This window comes from Vicia villosa, linkage group LG4 (genome assembly GCF_029867415.1).
Source record: "Vicia villosa cultivar HV-30 ecotype Madison, WI linkage group LG4, Vvil1.0, whole genome shotgun sequence".
NCBI lineage: Eukaryota > Viridiplantae > Streptophyta > Magnoliopsida > Fabales > Fabaceae > Vicia > Vicia villosa.
This window is the reverse complement of record NC_081183.1, coordinates 141171705-141186364: the sequence shown is the minus strand read 5'-3', so window position 1 is coordinate 141186364 and position 14660 is coordinate 141171705. Positions and strand designations below refer to the sequence as shown.

General features: G+C 33.1%; 1 pseudogene; it reads right to left on the bottom strand.

The window, feature by feature from the left end:
• Positions 1-7679: 7679 nt before the first annotated feature.
• On the bottom strand, positions 7680-13395 carry LOC131597979 (uncharacterized; annotated as a pseudogene).
• Positions 13396-14660: the final 1265 nt, after the last annotated feature.

Here is a 14660-nt window from a genome sequence, read left to right as displayed (position 1 = left end):
CCATTACCCCTGGGTTCGCATGGGTCGCGTAATAATTTATCTAACCAATAATAATATTATTATGTAAATTGTTTTAAAATGTACCACATATAAATTCATTAATTATTATATTGTGTATGAAAATTCATTCTGATATTTAAATAATGATGTATAAAAAAAATATATATATTTGTTTAGAAATCAATTTATTTTAGCATAATAAATTTTAGCTTGTCAAAAATATATAACAAAAAATATATCAAAAAAGGGAATATATTAAATTTTTTTGGCGAAAAATATAGAAGACAAAAAAAGCAATGAATGAAGATAATTAATATTAAATTAAGTAGTAAAGGAATTGTAAAAAATAAATTCAGTTAATGTAATTAAAAATAAATCGAATTCAATTTTGAAAAAAATAAAGTGAAGACCCAATTTAAATAATTCAATGTATTAAATTTTTTTAAAATTAACAGAGTGATGTGTATATTGATAAAACGATATTAATTATTCATTTGAAGAATTTAATATAATTTTAATGTGGTCATCTAAAAAGCCAGTATATCAGTTTCCCACGTTTTTTGCACGTTTCCCTACTAAGTAATGATAATGTATGTGAAGATGTACTTTGGGAAAAGAAGACTAAAGAGGTTGGAACTTTTCAGTATATAAGTGGATGAGAGGAACTTGAAATTAGGTTTTAATCTCAGAAGCGAAATCCACTGCATCTGTTGAACGAAAATGGGTACCTTCTCCCAGGTTAAGAAAGCATGCAGGTTGTGGATTCTTTTCTTCTAAATCCAAAATATTTCTTTCATATTTTTTAAGAGTTTGATTTTGATTTAACCTTGTTCTTTATCGTCCAGAAATTTAAAATTTATTATGGTTGAAGATCGTTTACAGCGATTCGCCATTAAAAGGAAGATTAGAGAAAGATCTAAACTACTGCGCATGAGGGCGAAGATGAAGAAAGAGCGGGTTACGAAGGCGTGCACTGATTTGGTTGTTTATGTACGGGACAATGTTGCATGCATGTGGGAGAGTGACAGCAAGGTGAGGAACATCGGAGGGGTGTGGCAGAATGAGATGGTTGCAATCAATTGGATGCTTCGTCATGAAAGAATCAGATCTGGAATTAGGTTTGCTGTTGTTGAAGATGTTCAGTTTGTAGCTGATGTTATGGGCAGTGTGGGATTGGATATGAAACCCAGAATGGTAGAGATATCAGATGGAGTGTGTGTTGGTTGGATACGCTTTGAAAATGAAAGGTATAACTTTATTGTTCAAAGTTTTACGAAAAGTTTGAAAATATGTTAGATTATATTTTTTGGGTTTTAGAATCATAAAATGCTTGTATTATGGATGACAGTGAATGGAAGATCTGGACAGAGTTGGTGAAGAAACTGAAAACAATGGTTAGGATTGTATTTGTTGACATATAATGTTGTATAACATTGATATTGAATGCTTTGCATTGTAATCCGTATGTTTCTGGAATTTTTTTAACACTGTTTTGTATGTAAAATGCAGGTTTAGACGATGGTGATTTGTTGATGTCTTAATGGTTAGTGTGGATGCATTGATGACGACTTTTTGAAGAACAATATTTTTTGGTTTAATCATTTACCTTGTTTTTAGTAATTTTGCATTCTTAATTTGAATGTAATTTTAAGAACTTGTTTTATTTAATGTTCAGAATTTTTGTTTGGGTATTAATTTGCTATGGATTGATAAGAACTTATGCAAATTTAATGTTATGATAATCTGTTATGCAATTGCTCTTATTTTCTAGTTTTGTATCAGTCATTGTTTTACAGATACAATTTGTTATTGATTTGGTATGCTTTATATTTTACTTATTTATGGAAGATATGTGAAGTTAGTAGGGGAATATATATGACTAAAGTCCTGGGGATGTACAATATTTAAATTATTATATAAATTTGTTTATGTTGGGCTTTGATTTTGTTAAGTCTATGTAATTTTTTTTTCAAAATATTATTAGTTCAATACAATTATTAATAGTAGATTTGCAATAAAATATACATGTGACAATCATTGTCTATTTGAAAAACTTTAAACAGTTGAATTCTGATGCCCAACAAAAATGTTTTGACATTGTGTGGATTTGATATAATAAATTAAATATACATGATATGAAATGGGAATATATTATGATGCATTGCTTAAAAAATATATTCCACATATTTTGTCTGTTAAAATTATTTTAATGTGTATTTAATTGTGGTAAATAAGATGTAAATAATAATAACAAATTAATATATTGGTAATTTTGTTATATATAAAAAAAAAATTATTAGTTTTAATATGATGAGTGGGTTATTTTAAAAAATAATATGTTAATTATTAATTGTGATTGTTAAATAAACATATTAGTCAATCGCTTCTACACTTATTGGGCTATTGGGTATTTTCTTGGTCAGGGCAACCCAACAATTATCTTGGCCCATTGGAAATTAATAGCTGTAAATTGCCAACATTATGAGGAAGCAGAGAGACAGGTTATTATAAATTAATTTTTTATTGAAAACAAAAGCACCCTCGGCAAACCAAACGCGCGAGCTTTCTGAACAGTACGGTAATTCCAGATTTCCTGCATGGTAGAGAAGATGACCGGAGGAAGGAAAACTGTCCACGGATGTATATCAGACGAAGACGGCGTAGAAATCAGGTACTGCTTTTCATCGTTACTTTAAGAATATAAATCTGATTGTTATTATTTCAAGTTTTAGTGTTGAAGCATTATTGTTTCTAAATGGGTTGAGATGCATGTGTTTGGTAAAGGCGAAAATTTATCTGCAATTGAAAATTTTTCTGAAATCAACTTTTTAAAGATTAACTGGGATATATGCCCTCTTATGGCTATTATAAATGTGGGGGTGACGAAACATTGTCGGTTGTGTCGTGTTTTTTCTGTGAAGTTTTTTTGAATATTCTCTAAGTATGTAGGTGTATGTTAAATAAATACGTACCAAGAGTCGTTAGGGTTTATGTGTATTTCAAACTGAATTTGCAAAAACAGATTACATCAGGTTCGATTAGTGATTCTTGGGTTTTTACTACTGTTGGGTATGCATTTTTTTTTGTATTAAGTCTGTGTTTCTATTAAGGATCGTTTTACATATTTGTTTGTTCATATTCTGAATATCTGGTGATTGTTCAACATCATTTCTTGTGAATCATCAGTAATCTTGAATTTGTTCGTATCAAGATAATTTTTATTGAGTAATTCAAATGGCTTAATGATTTCGTTAAATTTATAAGACAAATATTTAACTATTGTTATGATTGTTTTTGGTTGTTAGCGACGAAGGGGCATGGAGGTTGATAGATGGGTTGGTTGCTGAAACGGGGTACAATGCAGATAAGGCAAAAAAAGCTTCGAAGAAAGCGCAAATAGCAAAAGAACATGGGAAAGTACATCGGTTTGATCAAATGGCTACGACATCCGCCACTGCAGTTCCTCAACCTTCAACTCATGAAAATGTTGTGATTCTGGATGTAAAGGAGGAGCCAATGGAAGAAACGATTGAGGATAAAACGATTGACAGTGTTAATGTGGATCCAGGGATGGTTTCAAAGAAAAATTTGTGTGGTGAACGAAGTGTAGGAATTAAAGAAAAGGAAAAAAATTCAGTTCGGGCAGTTTCATCACGGGGAAAAGTCAATCCGCATATATTGAGAAAGGGAAATCAATCAAAGAAAGGGAAAGGGAAGGCGTCTACTGAAATTACAGAGGAGTTGTCGAATGGCGCAAAGAAATTCACTTGGAAAACTCGTATTACAAACGGCAAAAAAAGTGCAAAAAATGTGATGGTAAGATAACACAATCTAATGTGATTCGTATTCATTTAATATAGGAACAATATGAAATGTAAGCTAAAATATATGTGTATTTATGCAGCATTTTCCAAAGGACATAGCTAAGAAATGCCTCCGAGTATATCAGGATGAAATTAAAGTTGTAGACGCGGCGACTCGAAATGTGTTCAACTGCAGGCTTCATAAGGCGAGGAGGAAAGGAGTCCCAAGCACTTATGAAAGGTACATGGCTCAGGGCTGGTATGAATTAGCTAAGAGTATCAAACTTTGCAATGGCGATACTTTAGTCTGGAGCATGTTGCGGTTTTCTCCTTATGTGCATTTAATCGTGGAAAGGCGTTAGGATGGGGACTTTGTAAAGTGCTGTTTTTTATAATTCCGAATGATACAATCAAATGTTTTTGTAATTGTAAAAACCTGTATAACATGAGTTTAATCTTTGTGTAATAATGTTGGATTTTATTTCAACCATTCTACCATTACAAACAGAAACTTGATATGTGTTGTTTAACACTGACAAATAGAAAAAGGATATAATCTATAATTTAATCATTTGGAGGCAGTTTTATTTGTGTAATAAAATGATAAAACATCCAATGAATTTAATAAAATATTTTAAAATCGGTGTACTAAGTTTATGAAGCAAACTTCTTTCTATAATGTACATTGTTTTCGATAATGGTTGTTGATAAATATCCTGATTATATTAAATTATGGGACTGATAAAAGGGAACTGTAAAAGAAATCAGTAATAATTTACCTTTTAAAAAAGTTTAATAGCTGAATAAAATAAAAATTTTGTAGGCCTTAATTGTTGAAAATCAAGACATAACAATTTTTTTCCTTAAATATGTAAGTCATATTAAGTAATCTTAAACGTTAAAAAATATATCAAAAGAAATTAAAATTTAAAAAAATTATGTCGCGTCCCAATTAAAATTTCCAACATGTTAAGGGCCAACATGATGGGTTTTGTTATAATATTATTGAGAAATATAAATTTCATATTTTGTTGATAGAATATTAGTTTGAAATATATTTTTCAGAAAATACGAATATAGTATTTGTTTGTCTGCACATTATATGTGTTTTTTGTATGTTATGGATAAATATAGTGACATCTATCTTTAATATGGTTTTTTTAATGTAAATATGAAAACTATAATTTTGTTACAATGCTGTCCTTTATAAATAGTTAGTGCATCTATTATATATTGATTACAATATGTGTGGACATGTTGCACGACCCAACATTTAAGTGTGTGCCAATTATCATATATAGGAAGTTGTTGAAAAATGGTCATGACTTGGTCTATTATAACCAAAAAACTGTTGAGTATCCAAAAATAAGCATTTAGATTTGATTGGAAACGTGCGCTCGGACTTCCTATATTAACCAATTGTATTACATTTGAATTAAAGTAACCTTTCAGATACATTTGTTTCCTTAACTATTATATTAAATTATCGTCGTTTGGTTTAAGAAGTATAGATAGAGAAGTTGGGATCCTAAGTGAAGAAACAATACTTCTCCAAAGGGCGTTAGGGTTTCGTACTGGTGAGGAACAGTTGGTCGACACAGCAAAGAAACTTTCGCTTGGCAATGACGTACTCTCTGCCATATGACATTCCCGATCGGTGAGTTGCATGTATACTGAATGTATAGATCGTATAATAAATATGTAGATGTTGTTTTTTCTGAAGAGATGTAAATATCATTTAGCTTGAATGCTTGGATTGTCTATTAAATATGTAGATTTTGTTAAATCTGAAGAAATGTAAGTTGCATGTTCATTGTTGTTGTTTTTTTCCGCTATAATTTTTGTTGTTGCAATTTTTAGGACTATCGAGCAACTTGGAATGGAGAACAATTGGGAAAGACTGAGGAGGGAGGCTGGGATTCGCAGGGTGTTGGAACTGATTGATGTTGTAGTGGAATGGAGGAAAGTTTGGGAGAGGAATAACCGGAAAAAATGGAAGGGATGCCTTTGGAGACGCGAAAATGATTTTAAGGCAATAATGGCTGGTCTTGCGAACACTCGCACTTCAGTAGAATGGAAGGCAGCATGGCAATCAAGCAAATCTGGGGTGTACAGAAAGCATTCTGCAAACACTGAAGCAAGAACTGAAGAACATGTAGTTGTTGGTGCTGGGAAAAGAAAAAGAATGTCGAGAAGAGAAGCCCAACAAAATGTGATTGTATTGTCTTCAGATTCTGAAAGGTAAAATGTATACACTATATATGTTACATAGATATTAATTTCTTGGCTTGTCTATTGTTTTAAAAATTATGTCCGTTAATGTTTCGATTCGTTTCTGGATGAATGTTGGATGTCTCTAAGATGCAATGTGATAATCAGTAAGTAATAAAGAATGATAAAAGTAGTGTGATTATAGTTTAAATGTTTAGATACAATTGACTTGCTATTTGGTATTTAGATATTTATTATTTGCGTGTTAGTAGTATCCTGATAGCAGGAAAGGATTTAATACATGTAATTTAAAGATGATAATAAGCGCGTGATAAATAATGATAATAAGGCTGTGTTTGTAGTTAAAATGTTAGAAAGAATGATTTATTGTGTTTCTTCTGGATGCAGTGAAGAGGGGTATGGCAAAGAATTTAATAAGCCGTCTAAGAGCAAAAACAACCAAGAAGGACCAAGTAACATTGCAAAAGAAAGGGATTCATACAGGAAGGGAAAAGAGGTTATGGAAGAGGTTGAAGATGACCACGTTTCAATATCATCAGATACGGAAGGGTAAGTTAAATTAATTTATGTTATATGTTTAAAAATATGTAGAAGTGTCGTATTTGTAAATGTATATTCCGTTTTAGTATTAGATTTGGTTAATTATATAATAGTTTTAACTGTTTATTTGAAATACAGGCATAATGATGATTCGGTTGTAATTCAAAATGAAAAAAGTTGGATTATGGAGGTTAAAAACCCACCATCAATGGGCACGCAAGTTCTTGTAAGTTCTTAATAAGATAATAAGTGACCGAAAGTATTCCATTTGCTAATGTCTGTAATTTATACTGAATTGTAGCAAATTCCTGCTGAGGTCATAACTGCGTGTGAATTGAAAGGCAAGGACACAATTGGGCTGTATGACACGGACAGACGCAAGGCATACAATTGTGTGCTCAAGAAGAGAGAAGATAAGAATGAAATGTTTCTTTGCAGGGGGTGGTATGAGTTTGGGAAGAGCAGGACTTTCAAGAAAGGTGATGTTTTGCATTTCACCATTAGGTACCCACCTGTCGAAGAAATTCTGGTCTGCGTTGTCCGTGGGAATTACTAAAGAATGTGTTGCTGATATATTATGTGTTGTTTTATAATTCTGTGAACTATTTTGGCTTTTTAAGGAAGTTTAATTTTGTTTTGCTGTAAACAAATTATGGATAACCATGCAGGATGGTATCAGTACTTTTTTTTAATTGGTAATTATAGTAGTATTTTTATATGAATGGGTGCTGGATATATAATATATATATATAACTATTGTATTAATTTTAAAAGAATTAGAAAGTTGTTAACTTTAAGTTGTTAGGTCTGTTTTATAATTTCAAATGGTGTGTGTGTGTGATATATGTAGGCTTCTCTTTTGGATTTAGAGATTATATTAATTCTTAACCCTTTTTGGAATATGGTAACTTTAAAATAGATGGCAACTTTTTTTACAATATGAAAGGAACCGTGTGTTGGGCTTTTGAATCTACCCAAAAAATTCAGACTATGCATTTATCAGGTTCATTCATTGTAATTTAATACCAACACTACAACAATCATCCACGTGACAATTTGAACAAACAGTGGATTACAAAATGATACTAATTAAATGGATTATAATTAGACATTTTCAAATACTTCTTTGAATACCACGTTGGTGGTAGTGTCTGCCGCTTCATTGTCTTTGTTGTGGATTAGTATCTTGAGACCGTTTTTGCTTTTCACTCTTGATATTGCAACGTACAACTGACCGTGGCTGAAGACATTCCTTGGCAGATACAACCCAACATAGTCTAACGACTGACCTTGCGACTTGTTAATCGTCATTGCGTAGGACACAATGATTGGAAATTGCCTTCTTGTTAATTTAAAAGGCCAGGGTGATTGTGTTGGAGAGATATCCATTCTTGGAAGATAAAATGAACTTCCTATATTTTTACCGGAGATAATCCTTGCCTCTATAACATGGTCGGCCAATTTTGTAACAATGAGTCTTGTACCGTTGCACAACCCTTCAGATTGATCGATGTTTCTCAGGAGCATTATAGGGGTGCCAACTTTAAGTCTAATGCTGTGTTGTGGAAGACCGGATGCCGTCAGGGTGTTCAAAAATTCCGTTGTCAAAGCATCAAAGGAATCGGAAGCATCAGCGTCCATTTGATCAACTGAGTCGGAGCTCAAATAAATCTTTTCATCTCCTACATAATTACAATCAAGGCAAAAGATTGTATCAGAATGTAAAAATATAATTTAGCAGTACAAAGATTTAATTGATAAAAATTTTCCAACAGCGTATATTATAATTACCTGGAATCATATCTAGCGCATAACGATTTACGACATCAACTGTCTCTAAAGTTCCAGCCAATATTGCTCTACATTGAAGGTATTGGGGATCTTTGTAATTTTGCAGAAAGTCAGGATAGGTCGAATCTATAATTGCCTTTATCGGTTCATCAAAATTGGATATCAACATGTCCTTTGGTATGTCAATATCTGCATATCCATCATTCGGTTCAGCCAGTTTTCCATCTCCAACATCTAAAGTCCAACTTGAAAACTCTTCTAATTCTGTTGAACTTGAAGGTGTGGTGGATTGCAACAAACGCATGTTTTTTGTTAGTCTGAGAACTTTGCAGTGATCCCATATGTATGAAGAGTTGATGCTCGCGTGAATTATGTCAGAACGGCTGCCCCTTAGAATATCAGGAAGGATCTGACGAAAATCCCCGCCAAAAACAACAACTTTACCACCAAATATAGACTTGGAAGGCTTTGTGTCTGACATAAGGTCCTTAAGGGTTTTATCCAGTGCTTCAAAACAGTACTTGTTAGCCATTGGAGCTTCGTCCCAGATAATTAACTAGGCTGACCGAAGCAACTCGGCTCGTTCAGTATTCTTTGGGATGTCACATATGGATTCCTCCAATGTTGGGATTGGAATTTTGAACATTGAATGTGCTGTTCTACCTCCTGGTAGCAAGAGAGAAGCTATACCAGATGAAGAAACTCAAGCAAATCTGTTTTCTCGAACGAATGCAAGACGCCAATGTCCTCCAAATGTACGTCTTTCCCGTGCCGCCATAGCCGTACAGAAAAAAGACACCTCCTCTTTCGTTATTGACAGCGCCGATAATAGTTTTAAAAACAGTTCTTTGTTCATCTAATTATAATCGTAATAAATTATATATTACGGTTTTCAACAAATAAGATACGTAAATTTGTAACAGATAAAACTGAAATTTATGAAATGCACAAATACCTGTGAGATGTTGATATAATGTATTGTATTCTTGACGTTGTTCTATGATGTCGTAGTTACGTTCATCATAAATCAACCTGTTGCCTAATTGCTGAACAACATATCCATTTGGCTGTGGCATTCCCACAAAATCGGATAAACTCTTCCTGTTCTTTTGAAGTAATTTTTCAACTTCTACCAATGTCAAATTGACCAATTCTTCATTTGACAAAATCATCTCTGCAAAAAAAAAAAATTCAATAGCGTTATGGGTGGCATGCGCTGTATATTCTTTTTATATAGTATTGATGAATACTAACCTCTATTGTTTGCGATTCTACGTTGTTCATATAATATGCCGTCCGATAATAATTGCCATGTTTTTTTCCAAACATGTGTTGGTCTATTCAAGCTGCTTGATAGTAGCATATGAACAAAAAGTAACCTCAAATAATGCCCAGATCCCCAATGACTTGCCTCTTCAATGGCAGCGATGTACTCCCTATCGTCGCCAATAAATCCCATAGCAAAGCAAGCATCGCGGAAAGAATTACATTTCTTGTTGTTAACTATTTTTATGTCTTCGTAACTATGTGGACCTTTTACATGCGTTAACATCATTCTGAGATAGTATAACTCACCCGAGCTTGGAGGAACCCATACCAATCTACCAATTGTATAACCCTTTTTCCGCGGTTTCCATTCCCTTGTTTTTTTTACATAAACAAACTTTCCAACAAACTTGCTGTATGTTAACTCCTTGGCTTCAGGATATTTTTTGTTTGCCTCAAACCAAGCAGTAAACATTGATTCTGTGACACTTGGCTTTTCCAACACGGTATCTAAGCGATCCATGTCTCTGTAAAACACAGAATTCTCTCCTTCGCAGTGAAAAAATAACCTCTCAACCGCGGGTTTTTTTCCATGTATGGGAAAAGAGAATATTCTCCAACATGCTTCGCAAGGAGAAACATATCTGCAATCAAGATATTGTTTAATCTCGTCAACATTTTTTTGGGCATTTTGGCTCACCTCATCATTCCTAATAATGGCAGCAGTGATTCTGTCGTAACCTTTGTTGATGTATTTAAACAGATACTTTATCGAAGAACTTTGATTGCACCACTCCATATTTATGTGACCTCGAAACTTCTTTAATAATCCTGAATTGTATGGTACAACGTGACGGTTATCAAAACGAATTCCATTCTTTAACACAGTGTGACCATTGTCTCTTCTTCGATAAACAGGGAAGCCATCTTGATCGACTATTGTTTGAGGACGGAACTCCTTTGGAAAATACTTGGAACATTTACCATCCCTTGTACACGGAGCATTTAGGTTAAGTCTTCCGCATGGACCGTGTATCATATGTGACTTTACCAAGTCGTAGAGCTCGTGATCAGAATTCTCGTCAGGTATTTCGGCTGAAATTATTTTATCAATATCCTCTGCATTTGGATACTTGCTGGTCGGATGAAGAAAAATTATTATGTGAGCATGTGGCAAACCCCTCTTTTGAAATTCAATGGTATACATATCTGTTAATGAAATGTCATATATTTCCAATTAAATTGCAGCATATAAATATGTGAACCATTTTAAAACGAAAATTCTAAGTTTGGAAGAATGAAGGAAAACAAATGTACTTACAGGCAAGGACCTTGCCCATGACAGATTTCTTGGTTAGATCGGACAATAACTCATCAAACTTCATCTTAAATACTCGACAAATAATGTCTGGACGATCGGCCGGCTTCAAGTTTGATTGTCTTACGCAACGCTGTATCTCCGGCCAGTTTGGATTACATGTAAATGTAATAAATAGGTCAGGAAAACCAACAAAGCTGCAAATTGCCATTCCGTCAAAATACAGTTGATCCATATATCTACGACTGCCAACATATGAAGACGGTAAAACAACTCTTTTTCCGGTGCTTGAGCCTTGTGTCACACTGTTTGAATTTAACTCATTCAAATTGTGATATTTTCCAACCCTTAATTTGGATTGATTTTTACGAAGCCATCTAAGTCTCTCCGATTCCAACATTGTATAACCATCAACTAAAAATTGTTGGAATAGCCTTCGAGCTCTTAACAGTGTCGGTGCCTCGTTCTGTCTTGATTGTATTCGGAATGCCATCCATTCTCTTATCGTTAGCCTGTTTCTCTTTGTAGCTTCTTCCCATGGAACATCATCGTATTCCAATTCAACACGACTGTTTGGTGTGGTGGAACGTACCACGTGACCGTGATGCCGATGTTTCACATCTGGCCTATATCCATCCTCGCCATATGGAAAAAGCAATGGATATTGATATCCAAGATAAGAACTATGATACTCATCAATTCTTTGAAGATCGCCCGACTGTTTGTGCATTATGATATCTCTTTTTTCAGCTGTATCGACATCACCAACTATCAATGCGGCAACTTCGGAAACAGTTGGCTGATTATAAATACGTCCATCAGTTTTTCTGTCTGAAATAAGTCTCAATTTCAAATCTGTTACGCTTCGTTGAGACAAAATATCTCTTGCCATTTGGAAAGACTGAGCATGTACGTTGTGTTCGTACAACATTTGAGATAATTTTGTAACAATATCAATGTCAACGCCAGTTTTTGTTCTACATAATAAAATTAAAAAAAATATGAAAACATCTCATCAAACAAATATGGACGTGACAAAAAACAATTGGCAAATAAATACCTCATCCCATTAATCCTGTGTTGTATTTCATGTTCAGTGTCGTAAATATATAGCTGGGAAAATTTTGGAGTCTGTCCCGGCATGGGTAACATACTACCAATTCTATGACAGGCCTGCCCTTGAATACGGAAAGTAGGAGGACCACCTCCATTGTTAGAACGGTTATCCATCTTAGTACCAGGAGATGTGAATGCAAACATCATGTTATACATTCGAATGTTTTGCTGGAAATTGCGAGACTGAACCGTATCACTGTCAAATAGGAGATGTTGCAGATATTTAGGTGGCATCTTGAGAAATGGAAGTTGAATCTTGCCATTTCGACAACACATTGAAAATTTTGGAATAGATCTATTCCGATGTTTTTCCTTTCTTTCAAGATACCACATTTGCGCACCGCATTGTTGACATACAGAATCAGCGTCTCCTACATCGTAGTATCCTATAAAAATAAAAAGTATTTGAGTATAATATTTTTATTGTAGTATTACCTCCTATAATAATGAGTTTAACATGCACAGGGGAATGCATTACCATTTGAAGATGTCGATGCAGAATGCATGTCTGTATAGATGTTATTACATTCATCCGGGTATTCAATATCGGAGTCCGTTTCAAAACCTGAAGCATAAATAAAAAAAATTGCATGTTATTTGTTAATTACAATCTGATAAGGGGTTATGAATGATAGAAGTACTTAATATTCATATACTTTCTGTACTATTGTCATCAGAATCCGAAAATAAATTGCTATTGTCCGTGGCCGGGACAGGAGTTGGAGAAACCTCAGGATGATCATTTGAACCACTGACGGTGCTGTTAAATTTTTTTGTCAAATTCAAACCCAACCCGTTCGTACGATATGTGATGGGTCTCCGAGATTTTAAAATCCCAACAGTTGAAGGTTGAGTTCTTGAAGAAGATGGTTGACATGTGTTAGGTGAAGATGACTCAGTAACGTTGATGGTATTCATTGTTATGGTTGATAACGGTGTTCGGAAGGAGGAAGATTGTTTGACGGAAATTGGAGAGAAGAAAAAGTCATTATCTTTGTTTGTTAGATTCAGACCCAATCTGTTTGAAGGTTGGGGACTTGAAGAAGATGGTTGAAAGTGGTTAGGTGAATATGATGAGGAAATGTTGATGGTATTCATAGTTATTGTTGATAAAGGTGTTCGAAACGACGAAGATTGTTGGACGGAAGTTGGAGAGAAGAAACACTCGTTCTCTTTGTTTGCTCTCTTCAACCGCTTTGCCTTCTTCTGCCTGAGGACATTCATTCTATTAAACCTTGCCTTAGCAGCTTTCATTTTGTTGATCTGACGTAAAAATATACAACTCTCATCATCCATATTAAAATCCACAGATCGATTACCAAACTCCATTTAATATGTTTATGAGCATCTGCAGTATTCTAAGTGTAATATATAGATGGCATGTTGTTACTCAAGAATCCTCAAATGTTGTACGAAATCATTAAGGGGAAGAGCATGCTTTAACAAAATATGCACGCCATCAATGAATAGCTAGCATGGAAAAACAAAATGTCATTATTAATACGTAACACAATAGTTTTAGCTTGCAATTATTAAAATCAATCCTATGTAACCCTATATGACATCACTGACAGCTATTTAATTTATTTTTGCTACATTATAAAACAAAGGAATACGAATAGTTATGAAGTAGGTGAACACATTATTGTATTAAGATGTATAATACCTTATTCTCTTAAGTATATATATTATTTGACATTTTAGTTACATGGGTATACCAAAAGTTGCGCATAGCACAAAACATATACTACATTTTAGCGCTTTTAGGGAAATTTACATATAAATTAATATTAAAAGTCACGTTAAAAGGTAGCTCCTCAATAAAATATTTGTTTCGATAATCATATTTGATAGTGTGTTTTTATATATGCGACATGTTACTGTATATTTATAAAAGCGACTTGTTAATGTATTCTTATATATGGTAATTATTATTCTAAACCCAAAAACATTCATGGAAAAATTATTATTTGAGTTTATAAAATAAATTCATGAGTATATTGTTGTAACAAAATTAAAATATATTAAGAAGACACTCAAAATCTCCTATCGATATTCTTACATGCATGTGTTAATAAAGCATATTGTAAAAGACACTCCAAAGTTGCGTATAGCACAAAACATAAACTACATATTAATAAATATCCTAAAAAAAATATTTGTTTCGATAATCATATTTGATAGTGTGTTTTTATATATGCGACATGTTACTGTATATTTATAAAAGCGACTTGTTAATGTATTCTTATATATGGTAATTAATATTATAAACCCAAAAACATTCATGGAAAAATTATTATTTGAGTTTATAAAATAAATTCATGAGTATATTGTTGTAACAGAATTAAAATATATTAAGAAGACACTCAAAATCTCCTATCAATATTCTTATATGCATGTGTTAATGAAGCATATTGTAAAAGACACTCCAAAGTTGCGTATAGCACAAAACATAAACTACATATTAATAATTATCCTTTGATTGCGCTTTTAGGGTTATTTTACATATAAATTAATACGAAAAGTCAGGTATAAAGGTAGCTTCTCATATTATATTAATTTGCTGCAAAAAAGTGTTTGATAATAAGATTAAA